General features: G+C 43.4%; 1 protein-coding gene across 1 annotated transcript in view; it reads left to right on the forward strand.

Moving 5' to 3' along the window:
- The first annotated feature begins 216 nt into the window (after window positions 1–216).
- The window catches only part of MTMR6 (myotubularin related protein 6), a 256696-nt gene continuing 234004 nt past the window's right edge, over window positions 217–22908 (forward strand). The window contains exon 1 of the mRNA XM_069202235.1: window positions 217–289. The gene's annotated coding sequence lies outside the window, so the exon portion shown is untranslated. The remainder of the gene's footprint in view (window positions 290–22908) is intronic.

Below are 22908 nucleotides of genomic sequence, written 5' to 3' on the forward strand. Positions count from 1 at the left end.
CTATAAAAATTTGGTGGGTGGACCCCAACACAGCAGCCTTTATTAATTACAGCCGGAAGAACACATCCAATGTTAGAAGGTACTATCCATTTCTAATAATTTCAGAGAAAACTTGTTTTATTTCTCCACTGGATTATCTTTTTCTTGCAAATATTTGATAGATTGTAGTCCCTGAATTTCCAACCAGCGTGTTTTGTGTTTCAGGATGATGTTCAAGCGAGAAGATTCTTACAGGTACACTGTAGCCGGCGATAAACTGGAGTATGTACCAGCGCTTCTTAATAGTCAGGTTGGTGAAGTCAAAACAAAAAAGATAGATGGATATCAGCACACGTTGGTTTGGGTGAACAGTAGCGTAAAGTTGAACAAAGAGTATAAAACTAGGCATGTTTAATAAGAAGATTCACAAATATGCGACCTAGAACTTGGTCTAGGAGGGGAAACCATGTGAACATTGAATTTCCCATTGAAAGTTCTAGTCCTTCCACTTTAAAAAAGCGTGGCTGAGCAGTTGAATGACAAATCTCTCAGCATGCCCCCTCAGCACTTCTCCTAATGCCAACAGTGCTAAGGTTGGGTATATCATGTAACATGCTCAAGGGATCTAGTTGACCCTCTAACCAAGCAAGACCATTGTCTTACCTAATTTCTGTTTTAGCCAGGCTGGCCAACCATTCCTAGAGCATTTCAGTTATACTGACCAGAATAACTTCTGCAGACCTTTTGAGCTGTCCTCTAACTCTGTGATGGTTTTGAAGGTAACACTAATTTGTTCACTGTGTGTCTTGAGTAGGCTGAATGATGACTTCATAGACAGACATGAGGAATGCAAAGTGTCTTGCAGGCAACTGTTCCACATAGCTGCTACGTTTATGGGTTACTAGGGCACTAGGGATGGGTCAAGGAAGGTTACCCCAGAGAGAATTGCAAAGTATTGTGTTGTTATAGAAATAGGATGATTATAGATGGATCCTGAATACCAATCATTACAGTGACCAGCCAGGCCTGACATTCATTGAGCGTGTCATGTCTAGAAATGACACTCAGTCTCCATAGTCTCAGGCAAGCAAAAAAGCCCAGACCTTAGAGGAAAATGAATGCGTCAAGAGTGTGGGATTCTCCTGCCTCATCTGCTTAATCCGCCTTTTTTTGTGATTAGTCTGAGCAAAGTCCTAAAGAGGAAGGGTTTCAGTTTTTCAGTGACCATTCAAAACTCAAAAGCTGGTTGCTCTACAGTGGCCCAAACCTGGTCAATGGTTTGCAAATGGGCTCATCTTGATTATCCTTATTCATTGGTCACTGCTCCTATACTATGATCTGAAGCATCTCTCTGCACTATAAGTTCCTTGCCTTAGTCCAGTGCTGTTGTCATTGTTGAGTAGAGGAGAGCAAAACCTCCTTCAGGGTATCATTGGACATTTAAAGTTTTTTTAAATTACATACAACGAGAAAAGAAAACAACAAGTTCATGATAGTACAGGATTCATGAAATCCTACTAATCAAGTCTGGAATAAGGGTAAAGCAGGGGTTTACATAAAAGAGAAGATGACAGTACAGAAAATGGTAAATGGAAAAATCTACCATAAAAATCTACCACCAAATGTATGGGCACATTGGCATGACCCAGGCAAATAAAGTAAAGTCTGTCAAAGGCCTTCTGATACTCCTGTGTCCCATTCACTAGTTTAGCTCCTTGCTTGATGGAAGTTCACTTGAGTGCTAAGACTCTCTTATTCCCTTTCCCAAATGTTCTGTAATAATTCATGAGGCCCAGAAAGGTTCTCAACTGTGCCTGGGTTGTGTGAGGGTTTCCATCCAAGATAGCAAGAATCTTTGACTGGACAGGCTGTATGTGACCACTACCCGCTTGGTAGCCAGTAGTTATATACTATATACCCTCACCGTTTGGCACTTTCTAACCTTGATAATCAGGCCTGACCCCTGCAGGTCCTAAAGTACGTCAGTTGCGATGCAGCAGGTGTTCATTTCAGCTGGAGGTGTAGCTGGTAATGCTATCTATGTAGGCAACACTAGGTCCGTAGTCCTCTAGCCAATCCAGGGCCTGTCATGGTGAGAGCATGCACACATTTATCACAGATGCAGAGAGAGCCTTGGATTTGAACCATGTCTGAAAAATTGTGTGAGATTGGCAGTCTGGAAACACTAGTGCCAATGGAAAGAGAATGACAAGAAATTCCAGCACTGAGTAGGTGCATGCAACTGAATTCAACCTTAAAAAAACATGTGGAAGTGACAGCTTTATGGTACAAAAGGATTGGATGCTGGCTTCTTCACCAAGTAAGACATGACTATCAGAGAAAGAATGATAGTAAAGATTGACTAGACGAGTATAGTGGGCCCCTCGCAGAATATAATGTCAGCAACTAATAATAGATCTGTACAGCAGATGTATTAAAAAACAGATTAGACCATGCCTTAGAGGAGCACAAATGCTAGAACTGCTCACATATGTAAAATGCTATTGTTTAACACTGATGCTTTGTTATAATTATGTAAGGGAGGCAGTGTCATTTTCCACATTCTGCACCCAACCTATTCAAGCCTTATTGAGATCAGAGGAGGGAATTGAGAAGAACTAGGTTAGCTCTGAATGGAGGTGACCTGATTGTACAAAGGAGGAAACAATGGCAACTGCATGAGATCAGGAGAGATCCTAACTGTTTATAAAGATTATTGCTTACAGACTGTTCTAGAGCAGAATTCCTTTTCAACAATATTTCATCTGTATTAATGTGATTGGGCAGATGAGGTGGAGGAATGGAGAGTTTGGAGGGGAAATTAGACATTTTCTTCATGAGCTGTCTCCACAAAGGCTATTGGCAATTTTCCTAACCACTCCTCCAACTCACAAGCAGGTGAGAAATTGACTGCATTGATGAATGTTCTGCATTATAGGAGAAAGGAATAACACTATGAAATACTTTCTGGGTGGTCTGTAGGCATGTGAGATTTTAAAAGAAGAGCAGATTTATGGATTAGAAACCAAGATGGGATGTACAATTAAGTGCCTCACCTGATCTATGAGATGGTTGAGCTGTTCGGTCAAAATACAGAAAGTGGGTGGATTTATATGCATCAAAGCAGCACAGGTTGCATTATCAAATGAACCACACCTGATGAAAAATTAATATGTTCTATTGGCTAAATGATGGAGTGCCAACTGTAGTATGTATTTTGCTTGATCTTTGATAGATGGAAGCGTTGCGCCATGTGCCCCATATTGGTAATGTAGATTGTATCTGACCATGAAAGCAGATATATCTTAAATAAATGAAGGTCAAGTAGATAGGTCGGATATTTGCTTGAACTGGTTGACTGCTTGATTGATGCCCTTAACCTACAGGAAATAAAATATTATGGTGGTCCAGCTAGAATGTATGCCCCATTGTTGGTGAGTATACAGTTGCTGGCGGAAAATGTTAATTTTGCCACATGTCACTTTCTGGACAAACACTCTCAGGGCCCATGTTAGGCAAGGAATACAGTTTACACTGAAACTGATACTAACAGACATGGTGATGGTTGATCGAGAGAGGGACCAACATGATGGCAATAAAAATATTTTCCTATTACGCCGCACCTCATAATTTGTTTATTGGAATTCAGTATATGTTTGTCATTTCCAATACTTTTTTGGCATTTTCGAACAATTACACACTTTAGAAATGTGCTTTTGCTCATCCACCTATCGCCAGGATTTATGAGTGGGGGTGCATTGTACTAGGATACATACATGGAGATTCAGAATGGAGACATTGCAGGATTTTGGATTCAGGATAAAATATACTCTGCTGGAAAAAGTCCTCAACATGTAGCTCTCCAGGTATCCGGAAGCCAATCCCTTACTTGCCCTCTCTCAGTTGGGTTTCCCTACCGACCAAAGCAGCCCTAATCACCAACACTGATGTAACTATGATACTGGAGCAAGCCGGCACTGCCGCCTTGGTCGTTTTGGGTTGTCCAGTGGCATTTGACAGTGTTACCCACTCCATCCTATTATAATGCCTATTTACAATTGGAGACTGCAGGTTCACCCTTAAGTGACTTGACTTATTTCTCTTTACCTGAATACAAGCAGTGTCACTCGCTCCCATCTCTTCAGCTGCTGTGTTCCTCTGTCATGGGTATTGCTGCAGGGATCCTTTCTTAGCCCCACTCTTTTCAATGCATACATGCATTTCTTGGTGGAGGTTATGCCCTCTTTTGACTTTGAAATGCTAGCGCATAAAATATATAGCCAACATCTCAAATGTCACTGAAACTCAACCCAAACAAGAGCAGTTGCTAGATGGATGCACTCAAATGGTGGTACAATTCATTCCGGCAGCACTGAAGTACTTTTCCTAGGGAAACAATCCCACTCTGGGTCCAGTGACTGGTGGCCACTGCAACTCAGAGCCACCTTGGCTCTGGTATACTCAGTCAAGAACTTGGGAATCCTTATAGACTAGAAGCTTTTGATGGCCCCGGAAATTTACCAAGTGACAGCCACCTGTTTGTTTTTATCCTGGAGATGCTGAGAAATATTTTTAGGATCTTGGGCCATATGTAAAAACACATTTTCCCATAGACACAGAATGGGTAAAACCCTTTGGTACATCTGGCCCCTTATTTGTTGCTGGACAGAAATATTTCACACAAGCTGTCATTATTTCCAGCTGGGGTGGCAGTCACACTTCTTATCTGGATGCAAAACAATGGAATGAGCTAACAATCTACATCTGTCAAGTTATCTTTTTTACCCAGTTCATGAAAACACTCAAAACTAGGCTCTTTAGAAAAGCTATTGTGATATCTGAGTGCTATGCAAATTCCTATAACATATCATAACCTAACCGCCATTGAACATCACTTTAATGAGAATGGAGGATTTAATTGACACTCAGTCCTATGTGGGAGGCTATAGATGGCAGTCAGTGGATATTGTATTAGAAAACTCTATGGGATAAAACAGGAAATACAGACGATTATCTGCAGTGCATGAAGATAACAATCAGGAGTTAGAAGCAGGGTTGTTGTCATTTCTGGAAGGGTGAGATTTAAAGTGACAAGAAAAGAGAAAGCTTTGTACAGTGTATGAGATGCTAGGTCAGTTGAAACTTCGCAAGGAGAAGCAGAGTCTCCTCAAGGAAGGGAATGGAACTGTGAAGCTTTTGTCCCGTTTAGTATAACAAGAGACAACTAATGGAATTGTTCTGGTTGTTACCAATAAAATATTTTGCCAGATTTACCCCAAAGAACATAAATAGTGCCCTTGAGTCCCCTTGATGATCAGATGAATGAGATATTGGAAAATATTGTGCTACTGGGGAGTAGAAGCAATGATCAGTTGATTTGGATTGCTAATATCTTCTAAGGGGGTGGCTAAGGGGAGGATCTCCAGAGGAATAAGGTCCCATAGACCTCTTCCTAATGTATGGTGAATTATTAGTGACTAAATATCTAGCAGGCCTAGGGAAAATGATGTGATAGTCTCCCAGAGAAAGGCAATGGTAGTGATTAAATGAATGTCTAGTAATAATAATCAACATTGCCAATTGTACCAATTGCTACTGATGATGGGGATGGGATAGTCATGTCCTTAGTAACACATACCAGTAAAGGTAATTTCTCATTTGATACATAAAGATTAGTTTGGTTTAATGCCAATCTGGACTAGCACTGTGAACAAGCAAATTAACAGATTAACAGATAGGTATGTTTTTGTGTGCCCAGACATGGAAAGAACCACTAATACTATTAGCTAGACCTTTCTCTTCCATGTACTCTGCCCTATAAATTTTAGTATGGCATATGTTAAATTGGTTCAATTTAATTGAGAGCTTTATTCGTCAGATTAAAAAAACACAGCAATAAAAGTACAAAAGTAATATCATCCATTAAAAATATACAGACTTGAAAATACACAAATATGTTGAAAATTATTAAAAACAGCCTCCTTTACCTGAGTTATATTGCCGTCATACTAAAGTGCATACAGATATGAGACTATGCAAATATGTTAAAACTTTAGCTAAAACTGCCTCATCTCAAATCATCCTTTTCCTGAGTTGTATTGACATTGTAATAAAAAGTGCAACATTTAAACACACAAATGGGTTGTCAAGTGCATACAGGTAGTTTAGTGCAGACTTATAGTCTAATATTCTGTGCCAGGAAGATTGGTTTAAAGAGGTATCTCTTCAAATGTGTGTAAAAACCACAGAAAAACATAAAGTGCTGAGAGCTTTGCTTGGTGCGCTCATCACGAGGGCAAGGCATCGTATCCAGGGGGCATATCTTCATTACTGAGAATGCAGATAAATGATGTGCTGTGCCAACACGACATTTAGACAGTACAACCAATGCTGAATATTAGTCACACATGATAAATAATATTGACAATGATGTATTTGATCTGCCACGCAATATGGTGGTTCATTCGTTGGGCACAGGGTTGGAAACCTTCTTACGCCCAATTAATTCTAATTTTATTATACTTTGGGGTGAGGACTTTAATATCCAGATCTGCCCTTTGCCGGCTAAGCTGATTTCTGAGATTACAAATACAAAGAGGGCAGGTATCCCGCATTCCCCACACAGTGATTATGAGGATGCAGTTAATTCAATAATTTTTAAATACAACCGCCTTTTACTTACAAGTAGTTGCATTGATAAAGGGATGTTGATTCCTTTTACAGGTAGAGATGCCAGTACTTTTTTGACCATGTTCTCGTCTCTTCCTCTGCTAATAATTTGGTTAGTTCTCTTTGTGTTATCCCGACTGTAATGAGCGATCGCAACACACTTGTTCTTTCCCTATCCTCCTGGGTTGAAAATGCTAGAGATTCTGAATGTGTAGGTAATGTTGCTCCAGTAGGGCCCAATGGTGTATGTATCAAATGGGCAGGGATTGACCATAGTCCCGCTTTACATCAGATAGCACAAATGAACTCTATGGAGTTCGATTACTGTTTAGAGATGGTGGTGAATCATAAAAAGTTATTGGCCTCCTTTGACATGATCTGTAGGTCTCTATGCACTTTCTTCTTACATGACCACCAATTTCTAATAATTTCCAAATGTAAGGGTGGTTTGACCACTCGTGCACCATGGCTTCTAAGCTCATAAAATCAGCTTTACATACTACCCCAAGGGATCACTTAACTATTGGACTACTGTGCAAGAATTATAGCCAAGTATTAGCTACCAGGAAAAAGGCATCGCAAGAACAGGCCTGGTGTGAATTTCTACAGGCTGCGGAGACACATGGCCCCAAGTTGTTTTGGAGTATGGTTAATGCACCCTTTCTTCAGAATGGTGGTATTCCAGAGCTCAATTTTTTTCTCCTTTGTGAGGCATGGGTAGCACATTTTTCTAGCATCTTTGATTCCGACTGGGAGGTTTGCCAACCAGCCAAGGGCGAGCAATGCCTGTGCTCGAAACATCTTCGATTAGACACCCACTCTTCAGGAGGTTCTCCTTGCCCTCAAACAAAGCAAAGGGGGGAAGGCTCCAGGCCCGGACGGAGTCCCAGTCAATGCCTTTAAAGCTTTAAGGGATCTATGGGGCCCCATCCTGAGACGGGTGTTTAACTCAGCAGCAAAGTGTAAGATTCCCCAACCATCCTCCCCCCCCACCCTTCCTGGGCTGTGTCTGTTATTATCCCAATCTTTAAGAAGGGAGACCAGGCACACCCCAAATGTTATTTCCCCATTTCCCTGATAGACTCCTCTGCAAAAGTCATGAGCAGGATTCTCATGTCGAGAATTGAGGATTGGGCATGGGAAATCTTCATACTATCTGAGGTGCAGTTTGGTTTTAGAAGGGTTTGGGTACAATTGAGCAATTTGTGAACCTTGAGTTGCTGATTAGCACGTATACCAGAGCTAAGTCTGGGTCCCTTTATCTTTGTTTTGTTGATTTAAGTAGCGCTTTTGATTTAGTAGACCATTTTATCCTTTGGTCTACTTTGATCTCCCTTGGTGCCCTGGAGGACATTATTTGTTTTTTGGCCCATCTTTACAGGAACCTTTCGTCAAAGGTCTGGTACAGTCTGAATGGGGAATGCTTTCCCCTCTTTGGAGTGAAGGGGGGAATTAGATAGGGCTGCGTACTGGTGCCTTTTTTTCTCCTTTTTATTAATGGGGTGGATGGTGCTGTCGAAGCTGTGGAGGCCGATGCACCCAGCTTCGCAGCTAGGCCTGTCCCTGTGTTGTTATATGCTGACGAGGCTGTATTATTATTCAGGACACCAAACAGTCTCCAGAAACTGATGAATGTCTTTGGGGATTTTGTGGATTCCAAGAAAATGGTTATTAATAAATCCAAACCTTTATTATGGCGTACAGGAAGAAGACACAGATATGTAGATCTTTCTTTATTGGGGATTCACCTATTGTTAGAGTTAACTCCTTTTGTTATTTAAGGATTATTTTTTGCAAGCAATGGCACATGGTTTCAACAGGTCTCTAATGCGGGGTCTAAGATGACCAGGAATTGCCAGGAGATTTTTAGGTTTTCACACGAGTTGGGCAGCCACCGGTTAAAGAGATGGTAGACATATATAAAGCTAAAGGACTGTCCACTGCCACATTTATCTCCAGCAGCCCCTTCCAGGTAGAGGAGAATTTCTTTTTGAAACAATTATACACAGGGAGGTTGGTTTGCAATTTTCGGAAGATCTGCTACTTGTAAAGCCCCTGTTACTGTGGTTCTCTGTTTGGCCCAAAGTGGAAACTAGTTTCACCAAATCAGTCATTTCAGACTGTCTTGCTCTGGATCATGTTTTAAACATCCCCTGGCTCTCTTACATTGGTGTACCCTTTAGTAGTTTATTTAATATTTCTGTTCTTCAAGATCCTCTTAAATCCTTGACCCTTGATAAAAGTTATATCCAGACATGCTTTCTAAAATATATTCAAAAATGGTTCCTATACAGCTTACTGGGGAGATCTGTCAGGAGGTCTCTCAAAATGTGAAGTGAAGAGAGGTCCCCAACAGGATTTCTTTCTGTCACCATTCCTTGTTGACCTTCCAACAGAACTGCCTGGCAGATTATTGAGGAATAATCTGGCTGATTGAGATATTAAGGTGGGACAAACGACTCACAGGTGACTTGGGGACTATGGGCCAGATGTAGCAAGGCATTAGCGCCTCGCAAACGGCGAAAAACGCCGTTTGCGAGGCGCTAATGCCTGCACGCGATGCAGAAACGCATTTTGCGAGTCGGAACCGACTCGCAAAATGCGTTTCCGACTCGCAAATAGGGAGGGGTGTTCCCTTCCTGTTTGCGACTCGCACCGCAATGTAAGTTGATTTGCGACCGCGAGAGCGGTCGCAAATCAACTCGCAGTTACCATCCACTTGAAGTGGATGGTAACTCATTCGCAAACGGGAAGGGGTCCCCATGGGACTCCTTCCCCTTTGTGAATGATCACAACATTATTTTTTCAGAGCAGGCAGTGGTCCTGTGGACCACTGCCTACTCTGAAAAAAACCGAAACAAAAGGTTTCAGTATTTTTTTCTATGTGAGCTCGTTTTCCTTTAAGGAAAACGGGCTGCAGATAGAAAAAAAAAACACTGCTTTATTTAAAAGCAGTCACGGACATGGTGGTCTGCTGTCTCCAGCAGGCCACCATCCCCGTGAGTGCCTAGACTCGCTATGGGGTCGCAAACTGCGACCCACCTCATTAATATTAATGAGGTGGGTCTTTGCGACCCCATAGCGAGTCGCAGAAGGTGTCTGAGACACCTTTCTGCATAGCAAATTGCGAGTTGCAATTTGCGAGTCGCTCGGACTCGCAAATTGCAAGTCGCAATTTGCTGTCTACCTACATCTGGCCCTATGTACATAGAGGACATGCTTATTAATTTAAAATACCAAAGAATGGCCATGCTGGATACCCATCTTTATCACAAGTAAATCTATCACATCACAGTACCTGTAAATGAATCATTCACATATGTATTTATGTCACCATGATGCATAGATATGTATACGGGACAACCAGTATGTTCTACACCTTTCAAAAAATGATTTTCTAAAGCATTTATCAAAATGTTTTGAAATATAAATTTAGAATCCGTCATAGTGACCAAACAGATGTTTGAATTGTGTGCCACAAAGCAGCAGATACTGGGAAATTTTGACACAAACTATATATTTCTCATAGGTTTTCACTACATAAGTCAATTTGCTGTGATTCTTTATGAGGTTGGTAGTAATTGAATAGTAGAATAGGCCTGACCTACTGCAGGGACGCATTTACAATTACCATGTTCCTATTGAAGTAAACAGATTGGTTTGCAAGAAGGTTTCTAAGAGAACATTGAGCTAAAGAATGGACAAAGGGCCAGATGTAGCAAAGCTTTAGCGAGTCGCAAACGGCGAAAATCGCCGTTTGCGAGTCTCTAAAGCCACTTTGCTATGTAGAAATGCATTTTGTGAGTTGGAACCGACTCGCAAAATGCATTTCCGACTCGCAAATAGGAAGGGGTGTTCCCTTCTATTTGCGACTCGCAATGGTATGCATTTTCATTTGCGACCGCAACCGCAATTGCGGTCGCAAATGAAAGCGCAGTTACCATCCACTTGAAGTGGATGGTAACCCAGGCGCAAACGGGAAGGAGTCCCCGTGGGACCCCTTCCCCTTTGTGTCTGGCAAAAAAAAAAATTTTTCAGGGCAGGCAGTGGTCCAATGGACCACTACCTGCCCTGAAAAATACCGAAACTAAAGGTTTCGTTTTTTTTTTTCAAAGTGCAGCTCACTTTCCTTTAAGGAAAACGGGTTTCACTTTGAAAAAAAAAGACTGCTTTATTTAAAAGCAGTCACGGACATGGTGGTCTGCTGTTCCCAGCAGGCCACCATCCCCGTGAGTGCCCTGAATCGCTATGGGGTCGCAAATTGCGACCCACCTCATTGATATTAATGAGGTGGGTCTTTGCGACCCCATAGCGACTTGCAGAAGGTGTCTGAGACACCTTTCTGCATTCCAAATTGCGAGTTGCAATTTGCGAGTCGCAGGGACTCGCAAATTGCAACTCGCAATTTGGAATCTTCCTACATTTGGCCCAAAGTGTGTTAGCCCACATCTGTAACTTTTTTCTCAGACAGACAGAGATAAAGTTTCCAGAAAGATTCTCTGCATTGACACATGATGATTAGTAGCTGATTCTATTCCTGTTGAGGGCTGTGAATTTTTATAGCTGGTAATAAGAACAAAGCAGGCTTGATAAGCTGATGTGGGTGTGCAAAAGACATGAAAAAAGGAAGGGAAAATATTTTAATGTTTTTGAAGGTGTTTCATATCTTCTTGTGCACACCACAGCAAGATAAACTGGTAGAACTCACACAGAGTTGATGGCATGATGGTCTAAGGTGAGGTTGCAGACCAGTCTTTTGACCTTAATACTAGCTTGGCGATCTCACCGCAGGACCGCCAAACTCACGGGGAGGATGCCACCGCCACCCAACCCATTACAATATTCCTGCTGGTCTGATGGGGCTGTCCGGAGGGAACATTGTAATAGAGCGTTCCCACTGGTCAGACTGCTGAGAACAGTGCTACGATATAGCACTCAACTCTCTTAAAGGCTGGTGGAAAACAAGGTTATAATCCGCCAGGCAGCGCTGAGTTCAGCAGCGCCCTGGCTGACTATAACCAAGACCGGTGTCACCCAATCGGGATCTTTTAGGTCTTTAGGTGGGTCCACCTGCCAAACTTGTAATATGATGGTCTGTCTGCCACCGTGAGGCTTGAAGACGTAAATCCCGCCCGCCTCGTAATGAGGCCCTCTGTTTTTTGCACACCACCTAGCTTGCAGCCCCACCTTCATTATTCCCTGCGACTGATGTAGTAATCAGTCACAAGACAAAATGCAAGTTTTTAAAGCTGTGCCTGCCCTTTAAAAGGAGTAGGGCTGGCCCTTCACAATGAATAGCACTGAGGAAACATCTGGGCCTTGTGGTGCTACCTGCTCTTCTTGGTGGTGATAGCCACCATTCACAAGGTGGAAGCTAGCCCTAAGGGACAGCTTCTACTTTGCAAATGACTTAGCAACCACTATTGGGTCTCGATAATAGATTAGTGGCTTGAAACAGACTTTGGTGTCATAAATCATTGATACATTCTATATTTATTCTCAAAGGAGAGGAGAACACACACTACAGGCTCCTTTGCAATTCATTAAAGGTAAAGTGAACTTTAGCATGACAAAGACATTTATGACACGCAAAGTGCACTTTGTACATTGCAAAAATCTGCATTTTCAAATTGCAAACTTTGCTACCACACAACAGCTTTGTAAATCTGTCCAGGAACTTCATTCAGTAGTATTCTTTTAAACTAGAAACTTATGGAGTTACTGTTGAGACTGAAATCCAAAAAGGCCTTTTAATTGATTTACATGCTACACTCAAGAAGTAAATACTGTTGTAACTGTAGACCCAGGTGAAGATTGAAATAATTTTATTCACATCTGCACATTGGGTAACATTATTTTTTTAATTATTTTACATTGTTGTTTTATATAGCACTCCTTAACAGTGAGGTATTAGGGCTCCTTACAATGTAACAAGCACATATGTTATCAGATAATCAGTAGCTCAGCAAAGGGAAAGGGATACGTGGAAATATCTGCAAAGAGAAAATAAGTAGCTGGGTGGCAAGTCTTTTAAGTGAGTGCAGAATAAATTAATTTTCCTGATGGAGGAATGGAGATTGGCTTTGGCATAGACTACTTCTTTGATGGGGTGCTTGGACAAAATATTGAGTTGTAAATATTGTGATACAAGAAGGTCATTGCAAGAATATTGCGATGAAGGAAACATCATTGACAGACTACCGCAGATAAGAATATCGTTTTTTAAGGTTGTTTTTTATATTGTTGTAAACATTTTGTGATTAAAAATATTGCTGTAGGCAGTACTTTTTAAAAACTTTTTTGCTATGAATGGTATTAATTTATTCATGTTTATATGTTGAAATGTTTAATATTTTTATAAATGATGGTGTTGTTTTTATCGAGTTAAAATAATTGTAACATTTACATTTTTTTGTTTACATCTAACATTACATTTTTTGCATATTTCAAACAATCAACTTGTTTAATCTGGTAAACTGGTTTTATTGGGAAAATGGGTGCAGAGATTTTTCAAAATGTATGTATTTATTTTCAAAAAATACATTTTAAAATATGAGGACATCTCAAAGTTTTAGTTTGTTTTAGATTCTTTCATTTCTGAAAATGTATTGTTGGCATGGTTATTCATTTTTGAAGGTGAGCTAAATAATGTTATTTTTTTAAATATTTTATATATGAAATATTTTACATTATTGGAATTTGGAAAAATTTGTATTGTATCATTTTTTGAATAATTTGAAATCTACCATATTTTTTATTTATGTAAAATGTAATTATTTGGTAGTAATTTATGTCAGATATGTTTTTTTTAAATGTTTAAAAAGAGGAAATATACTTTTAATTTTAGATAAATTTAGTAATAGTATTTTAAATAAATAATATGTATATATATATATATTTTGGTGACAAATTAAATTTTAAATTTATTTTGTAGATATTTTATTGTAATAGTTTATAAAGTGTGTAGTTTTCGTGAAGATGAAACCACATTTAGTTTTGAGTAGGTTTGGTTGATTTTTGTATATGAATTATTCTTCTTCTTTAATAACTTCCCTTAAATAATATAAAATAAGGTGGGAATATTAGATTAGAACCCTTCAGTTTCCAACACCTTCCCTAAAATGGCTTAGATTGTAGTGGGATTCGTAAATATGTGCCCTCTAATGTCCAACAACTTGCCCAAAATGCCTGAGATTGGAGTGGGAATTGTAAATCTGATCCCCTTAAGGTCGAACACCTTCACCAAAATGGTTTAGATTGGAGTGGGAATAAAAGGACTCACCCCTTTACTGTCCAACATCTTCCCCAAAATGTCTTCAATTGGAGTGGGAAGAGTATATCTGGCCCTTTTAGTGATCAAGATCGTCCACAAAATGGAAATAGTCAATCCTAGCTCTTTATTTTGCATCACCTACCCCAAAATGAGTTATATTGGAATGGGAATAGTAAATCTGGAGCCTTTAGTGTCCAACACTGTCTCCGAAATGGTTTGCATGGGAAGGAGGATACTGAATTTGATCCCTTTTGTGCTCACCGCCTTCCCCAAAATGGTTTACTTTGGAATGGGTATAGTACATTTGACCCCTTTATTGTGCAAAACCTTCCCTAAAATGATCTAGATTAGAGTGGGAGTAGTAAAGATATCCCCTTTAGTGTTCAAAACCTACAATAAATAATGAATTGCAGTCTGTGCAGTGTGAATTATTATTTTAATGTAAACCTTAGTGAAAATGTTAATGTAAAGATCGATATTAGTTCAAACTAAAGAGTATTACATTGTTGTTTTGTGTGTAGTTTTTTATTCATGAAAAAAGATTTTAGCAGTTTAACATATACTTTATTAATACATTTTTGAAAATAATTGTAGCATATGGTTTTATGTACTTCATTTTCAGCACACATTTGTATTCACAAAAAATAGGGTTAATACATTTTTTTAACATTGTTGTGAATAAACATACATTTATATATTTTTGAATAATTACAAACATATTGTATTGTTATTTTTAAAACATTCATGTCATACTCTTTTTTGTATGTTGTTTTACACATTTTACATAATTGTTTGTTTTCACGTAAACATTTTTTTTCAAAGTATAAGTTATATGAGAACGTTTTGAAAAACCTTTTTTAAATATATACTAACAAGTACTATTGAATAATAAAATGTTATTTATGAATATATATTTTAAAAGTAACATATTTGATCATTATATTTTGTATCATCATTGCACAGTTTCTACATATTTTGAAATGTTTAAATCGATGCATTTAGTATTTTTCACAATTATGTTTACATTGTGAGAACCCCTTTCATTAGGCAACAGCACGCAGGGGTTACTGGGCCCAACTGTAGGGATTGAGGCCTTTTATTCCTGATGTCCTGGAGCCTGGCCTGCTATGGATCCTGAGAAAGTGGGCCAAGTAGCCCTCCTGCACTTGACTCTTACTGGTAGACATGAACGATGTGGATACGGATTAGTGAATAAGGATCATAACACAAAATCATGCAGAAGCAGCAATAGATCAATGTCCACCCAAATACTACTTTATAACCAAAAGAAGGATGTTATTTCTAACTCTACTCATTCAAAGGAAGGTCATGGCATTCACAGACAGCCACACATTTCCCCCTTGAGGTTGGGGGCTCTGGTGTTACAATGGCAAGTCCCTGCCACCCCCGTTCATTACAAGATGATTGAGTTATTCCCCATTCACTGGTGGCCACATCCAGGTGTTGCTTACTAGCAGGCCTTAGCCAAAGAGTCCACTCTGACTCTTCAAATACAGTCAAATGTGGCTTTGCTCTGCAGGGGGAGCGTGGCCAGGGACCCAACATGGCGGACACATGAACTGAGGGTTCCGGACCCGGGTCTCACAATTCCCCTGTAACCTGTCCCCTACAGTGATATCACACCGCACAGTTCCCCGTCCAGACCCGGGGAGATGCTGAGCGCAATGTAGTGGCAGAATGAGGAAGCGGCGCACACACAGAGGCAGGGACGGGCGGAGACGACCAGTGGTGTGGCGTGCCTCATGCCCGCCATCTTCTGCTCCTGCGCACTGAGAGGCCTGAGATTCCTGACCGCTCCGGCTGGAGTGGATGATGCCGTGGGGCGCTTGGGGGCTGGGCAAAGCGATCATGCTGTGGCTGGCTGCCTCTGGCCGCCGGAGAACAGAGGCAGCCTGCATGGGGCTTCCGTCTCCCTGACCGGAGTATCTTGCTCCTGGCTGCAGCTGGGCCACCTGACCGCGCAGAAGGTGAGCGCGCGGGCTGGGGCCACGCGACAGGGCCGGGGAGCTTCCAACTGTGCCAGGGGCGGCTCCCGATGGCGAAGTCGGCCCAGCGGCGTGCACAGGAGGCGCCGGATGGTGATGGAGGTGCGACCCTTCCCCCCCTCCCTAGGGCTTAGAAATCGGTGGCCCGCGCTAAAGTTTAGGGACAGCTGATTGGCAGAGGAGGAGGCCGGGGGCCAGCTAGCGTGAGACTAGGCGGGTGGATAGGCTCGCCTGGGCCTGGACTGAATGTGCCGTGCGGCTCACTGGTAGCGGCGAGTCCCAGTGTAGCCTGCAGCTGTTCCATTGACGGCAGAGGGGCCCAGAAGACGCGCAGCTCTTGAAATTCACTCCCAGATAAAGCACTACATGGGCGCACTGGGATCAAGGCACTGAAACCCCATCCAAGCTGAACAGGCCGGGAGTGGAGGAAGCGACTGGGGTGGAGGGAACACGAGGCGGCCTACCCTGGGGTTTGACTGTTAGTCCTGCCCCTATGAGATGACATGGAGCGTAAAACGACTGGTGGCTGGCATGGGGGCTACAGCGGCGGGGCTGGCCCGCTTGAGGGGGTCAGGCCGGGCCCTACGTGACCAGTCCGTCTGAAGCTTTTGGGGAACTGCGGGGCTGTTGAGGCGCATTCTGGGACACTGCAGACAGAGCTGTGGTGACAATTTCCAGGCACACCTACTGGAAGTGAATCTCTGGCACGGCGGGTGCGGACATCAGGCCTTAGGTTGACAATCCCTCGATACCATGGGACGAAATAAGACCAAGGCCCCCAGGATGGAGGAATATGTGCAGCGCTGCTCCCCGCCCTCAGACAACCCGCCCTCCACCACACTGCAGGACTGCGTTCCCCCTTCGAGAGCAGAGGCATCCGCATACAAGCTAGATCTTATCTTACAGGAAATACGTGACTCCAGAGAAATAATGGAACAAAAGCTTGGCGCTATCACTACAGACCTTAACCTGCTGAGAGACAACCAACACAAACTGGCCGATAGGGTCAAATCAACGAAACACGCATTGGCTACCTTGACTCCAGGGCAGGTGGAACATGGCTGTGTGTTACAACAACTGTGCAAACAGGTGGAACAACTCCAGGACAGAGCTGAAGATGCTGAAGGAAGAGGGCGCAGGAAAAATATCCGAATAGTGGGTATGCCGGAGGGTGCTAAAGGAGACTGACCCACGTAATTTATTGGAAACTGGCTGCAGTCGACTGTACTCCAGAGGGCTTGTCCGCTCTCTTCACGGTTGAAAGAGCACACCGAGTACCCTCCAGGAAACCCATCCCTGGAGCCCCACCAAGACCCATCGTGGCTAAAATTCTGAACTACAGAAACATTTTGCTGCGTGCTGCACGTGAGCGGGCGCCCCTTACAGTCGAGGGCACCAGAGTATCTCTTTACCCGGACAATACACTGTTGGTGTAGCAGCGCCAGGCCTCCTTCCAGGAGGTCAAAAAAAAACTTAGAGCACATGGCCTTGTATACGCATTGAACTTTTCTTCAACACTGAACGTGTTACATGACAACCGCTCCCACTTCTTTGACTCTTCCGCGTCAGCCAGGGAATGGTTGGATCAGAACTTTCAGGGACCGCGTAATGGGCATCGGCGGGAGTTGGCGTCACAGGGTTCGGGCCGGCAGTCCTGGCATACCTGGCGTGGGTGGTATGCGGTGCAGGACGGAGGTGAGGGGCCATCCCCAAGGCAGGCATGTAAGAGCCAATTGGAAGCCATCCGACTCGCAACTAATCTACGAGATCCTAATCGCAGATCCAGCATGAAATTGTCTGTAGCTGGGGATTCTGACACAGAAACTGAAGGCATTGCGACAATGTTTCCATCTGTCACGCCACAGACCGCACACGATCTGTGATGTAGGAAACCTATTTGTGCAGCTCCTCGACCATGCTGCGTGGGAACTGTGATCACCACCGGAGTGCCCATTCAGATCGATGGGCAGCAAACTGGTCTGTTGCTTGATGGCTCCATGATGTTTATCTATTATTCACCTATTTCTAAACTGTTCGTATTCGCATATATATGTCACACTCTTATACTATGTACTAGCTTAGGGGAAGGATGAATAGGAGACCAGTTGCTACTATGACCTGGGTCCGGACCAGGTTTAGATGGTATGCCTGGAGTACAAATGTATGATTGGGTGATGGAACCATTGCACCCCACTAGCGTAAGCCTTACCATTTCTCTGTTGTTACAATTGGTTATGTTAGTTACATTGGTCGAACATAGTTGTTTCTGCTGAACCGCGTATTGGGAAGGGGGGTATTTGTTATTCGAAAGCTTCCGTCACCACAGTCATACATGGGGAATGTAGTAGGATCATGGGATTGGCAGTTATACCTCTTTCATCCAGTGCTATGACCTTGGTTGTTAAATCATACAGTATAATCACCTGGAATATCAGAGGCCTGGGGACTCATCACAAACGTCATAGGGTGTTAGCACAATTGCACAGACGTCACGCTCATCTTGCCTTCCTGCAGGAAACCCACCTCACCACAACAGAAACCCTAAAATTACAGCGCAGATGGAGGGGCCAGTTGTTCCATACTTCCTTCTCAGCATATGCACCAGGAACAGGACGCGTTTTTATACACGCTTGTCTAACGTGCTAGCAGAATGGGCTCATCTCCCCTGGGTGTTGGGGGACAACTCTAATGCTGTCTTAGATGTGCACCTCGACCGTGCACACCTGCCCCTTCCTAGTGCCACTCCGGTCCGACAGGTCAAAATACTGCAACAATGGTTGAGGAGTGGGACTTAGTAGATGTCTGGCGGCACTGTAATGCAAATGCGAGGTAATACTCCTTTTACTCTTACCCTCATGTGCTCCATTCCTGTTTAGATTGATTTTTATGCTCTTCCATCTTGCTACCCCACATAACTCATGCTACATACTTAGGCAAGCCACTGTCTGACCACAATCCGCTTGAGATGCGATTCACCTGGGGAAGGATATCCACCCTGATACCAATGTGGTGCCTGCAGCCTAGACTCCTGGAAGACCAGGTCTTTAAAGAGACATTAGATAATACCATAGACACATATTTTTCAGAGAATACTGGCACAACAACATCCTCACTGATTGAATGGGAGACCTTCAAAGTAATTATCAGTGGGACATCCATATCTATGAGCGTGGGAGCCCGGACTGAAATTGTCTTTGAGCTCACACAGTATAAAGATGAGTTGGGATCGTTAGATTGAGCGGTGATAATGGACGACAACAAAACTGAGAGATTACAATAGGCGCGCATTCAGAATGCAAAGCTTCTAGAGTGCTTGCGAGTCGTAGATTATCGATCATACATGCAGAAGATGCATGCGGAAGCAGACAAACCGGGTGCCCTGCTTGCTAAACTAATCAGACAGCAACAGTCTCCCACACCCATTTTAACAATACAATCCCCTCCGAGGGGATTCTTAAATAGCCAAACTGACATTAATGAGGCCTTTCGTTCATACTATGCAGATTTGTACGCAGAGCAGCCACCTGCAGACCAACACCCTATCCACACGTTTCTGCACTGCCATCCGCTCCCCCAGGTGTCAACACTATAAAAGGAAACTCTGCGCACCCCAATCTCCATGGCCGAGATTGGTGAAGCATTAAAAGAGATGGCGTACAATAAAACCCCTGGCTCCGACGTTTGCCGGTGGAGTTTTATGCAGCATACCCCAAGCTTTTGCTTCCCCACCTAGAGAAATTATACAGGAGCTCTCTTGCGGAAGGAATACTTCTGGCTACGATTCGCAAAGCAATAGTGACCTCGCTTCTCAAACCAGATAGAATCCCCCCCACACAAATATCCTCCTCTAGGATCCTGTCTATATAAAATACTGAACATAAACTCCTCAGTAAAGTTTTAGCGTGTAGACTTCTACCACTACTCCCGCAGCTGCTCCACATGGACCAGTGTGGCTTCGTCCCCCTTCTGGGTACATCTATGAATATCCACCGATTATTTCAGTTACTGGACGAGTTGAAGCACAAATACCAATATGCCGGCTGCATCTCCTTAGACCTGCAGCAGGCATTTGATACCCTTAGCTGGCAGTATCTCTGGGCATCTCTGGAAGCCTTTGGAATACCTCTTGAATTTACACGGTGGGTAAAGCTCCTATACACAGCCCGACTGCCAGGTCCAGGACAGGGGGCATATATCCCCTTCCAACCCCATATACTGCGGAAGTAGACCGGGCTGCCCCCTATCCCCACTCTTGTTTGTATTGGCATTGGAGCCCCTGGCACAGCACCTCCACTGCGGTGCGGAGGATTGGGGGGTAGTGCTCAACTCCATTACACATATTTGCTCTTTATATGCAAATGTTATGTTAATCTATTACAGAGGTCTGCTGCAGGGCACAGAGAAGACGGTGCAGATTTTCTCCCGTTTTGTGCTCCCCTCTGGGCTCCGAATTAATCCTGATAAGTCATATGCGTACTCATTCCAGGGCACCTGGTCAGAGCCTACGAATCCATTTGAGCCCATCACCATTGTGACAGCCCCGATCTCCTTCCGCTATCTTGGTATCCGGGTATACCGGAATCAAGCGGACCTCTTAGATGGGAATTTACACCGGGCAATTACATCCCTCCGATCCCAGGTTGACGTTTGGACTACACTACCTATTTCAGTGGGCGGAAGGGTGACCCTGGCGAAGATGGTAATGCTGCTACGGGTCCTATACCATTTTGTGAATCTGCCCCTTATAGTACCTCCTTGTGTATTTCAGATATTGAACTCTTTATTGATAGATCTTATATGGGGAAAGGGTCGCCTCCGAGTCGGAACTACAGTTACCCCCTGACTTGGGCGGCTTGGGCACTCCAGATTTTAAAGCCTGCTGTATTGCGGGCCAGTTACAATGGCTGGCCTAATGGCTCACTGGCCCCAATTTAGACGAGATAAACTGTACAGAAACAATGTGGAAGAGGGGTTTTGTTCACCAACTGCTCTGTCCCGAGTCGCCTAAAAAGCCCCTTGGGGCTACCTTACAACTATGCATGGCCTTGGTGTACTGGAAACTAACTACTCGGCACACGGCTTCACCAACCCCCTATGCTCCTAACATACCATTACGTGGGCTCATTAATCCCTCCGGCACTCTAGCCACGGCTATGCTAAGGGTTTGGGAACAACAGGGTCCCCTCACTTTAGGAGACTTGTTTGAAGATGGCATGTTATTCTCACATTCTGATTTTGTGCAATTGCATGGTTTATCGGAGGCTCTTTTTATGACACATGCTAAGATACTATCATATGTTCGTACTTATTGGGCACCAGAGAGTATTGAGCCCGTAACACATGAAACACTCCAGGCTCTCCACATAATGGGACATGGTAGACATCTTGTACGATGGATATATCGTGGGATCCGGGCACAGCTTCACATATCATTGTACATGCTGAAGGCCGCGTGGGTAACCGATATAGGCAGAGACATTACTGACAAGGAATGGTCCTTTTCATTACAATATGCCAAACAAGTATCTTGTAACACTCGGTTTAAGCTGATCCAGTTTTACCTCTTTCACTGGGCATAGCTCACCCCACATAGACTCAATAGAATCTATCACACTACAACGGCGCACTGTCCTCGAAGCCACACTGCGGACGCTGATCTTCACAATATGTTTTGGTCATGTCCGTCCCTCACACAGTATTGGAATGCAATAGGAGCCACTCTGGTGGAGATCATGGACGAATCAGTAGAATTGTCACCCGCTTATTTCCTCCTGGGTCTGCACCCTTTAAAACGTGCCTCCAAAGTACGTATGCGCTTCATTGACCTGGCTCTGCTGTTGGCAAAACGTCAGTTGACGAAACGCTGGAAATCCCCCCATGCCACTTCTCTCCTTGCTTGGAAGGAGGGGGTGTTATGCTGGAGCCAGGCCAAAAGCGCTGCCCTCAGAAGGGAGGAGTATAGGGGACTGAGGAGGAAACCAATAGCTCTTGAGTGGGACACAGCTTGAGACATAGGGTGGATTGTGCTGGGGCAAATAGGGTGCCCTGTGGGGTACATATTTTATCTTATGGAGTCCATACATGTCTCTCTCTCACTGATGTATAGCTGGTTCGATATGTTGTAAGATTGAATATATAAGTTAGTCCCCCCATGTAAGGAAAGGTATTCCTGAAGAACTTATTAAAAGATCCATCCCGTGTGTCCTAACTGAGGGGCTAATAGACGGAAGCTGGGTAGGGTGCGGGATGGGCTGGATATGGGATTGTTGTTCAACACCACTGTTACATACTACAAGAATGTTCCCACACAATTGTAACCCTATTGTATGGAATGTATACCTAACTACGGCCCATATGAGTTATTACTTGACTAATGCACTGTATGATGGAACCGTTGATAATGGAAACTAATAAAGTTTTGTGTTAAAAAAAATGTGGCTTTGTGCTGCATCGCTTTCAGCAGTGAGCTGCTCCAGTGCCCGCTAGGCCTGTAACAGGTCCTACTGGCTATGGCAGGGAGGACGTATGCAATGTCCTGCAGGGTGCCCCATACCCTTGTAATACCATTTCCTTTCTGATATGTGTCCAGGCCCCTTCCTTGTGATCTCTTACTAAATCAAAGAACACCCTTTGAAATGTACAGGGGGAGCCTTACTCTCCCTCCTTCAGTGTGTCCCACCAGCCACACAAGAATGCAGCAATCTGTCTTGGGGGATTCCTCTACCTCCTTATGTCTTCACGAGGCAGGGCCTGGGCCTCCCAAAATGGGTCACAGGGTCCTCCCAAAATGGATCACAGGGTCTTTCAAGTACTGTACCATTACATGCAGACCAGCACCCAATATATGTACAAAGCACACACACTGTTGAATACCGTTAACTCCATGTATTGTGCTACCACAGGCACACATACACTCAGCACATACATATATCCTGTGCGCACTGTGAAGTACTGTAGCCTTTCTGTATTGTAACACTTGCA

The sequence above is a fragment of the Pleurodeles waltl genome, chromosome 8 (assembly GCF_031143425.1).
Source record: "Pleurodeles waltl isolate 20211129_DDA chromosome 8, aPleWal1.hap1.20221129, whole genome shotgun sequence".
Classification (NCBI taxonomy): Eukaryota; Metazoa; Chordata; class Amphibia; order Caudata; family Salamandridae; genus Pleurodeles; species Pleurodeles waltl.